The following is a 428-nucleotide window of genomic DNA, read 5'->3' as shown; positions in this document are numbered from 1 at the left end:
CCATGGCTCATTTTTCTGTTTTGAGGGAATTTTGAGCCTTCCATCCCTCATTTTTCCCTTCCGAGTGAATTTTGGGCTCCCTCACTTTTCCCTGAGTTAATTTTGAGGTTTCCACCCCTCAGTTTTCCCTTTTGATGGAATTTTGGGTTCCTGCCTTTTCTCCTGAGGTAATTTTGAGGTTTCCATCCGTCATTTTTATCTTTTGAGGGAATTTTGAGCCTTCCACCCCTCACCTTTCCCTTCTGAGGGAATTCTGGGCTCCGCTTTCCCCTGAGGGAACTTTGGTGCTCGCACCCCCCATTTTCTCCTCTGGGAGGGTCCCAGCCTTTAGAGACCCCCATATAATCCCTTTCCCCCCAGTTTTTACCCTGTTTTTCCCGGTTTTTGCCCCGTTTTCCCCATTTCTCCCAGCTCGGCCATGGCTCCCC

Source organism: Geospiza fortis, unplaced genomic scaffold (genome assembly GCF_000277835.1).
Source record: "Geospiza fortis unplaced genomic scaffold, GeoFor_1.0 scaffold1571, whole genome shotgun sequence".
Taxonomy (NCBI): Eukaryota; Metazoa; Chordata; class Aves; order Passeriformes; family Thraupidae; genus Geospiza; species Geospiza fortis.
The sequence above is the reverse complement of the archived record's forward strand: the minus strand, read 5'-3'. Positions refer to the sequence as shown.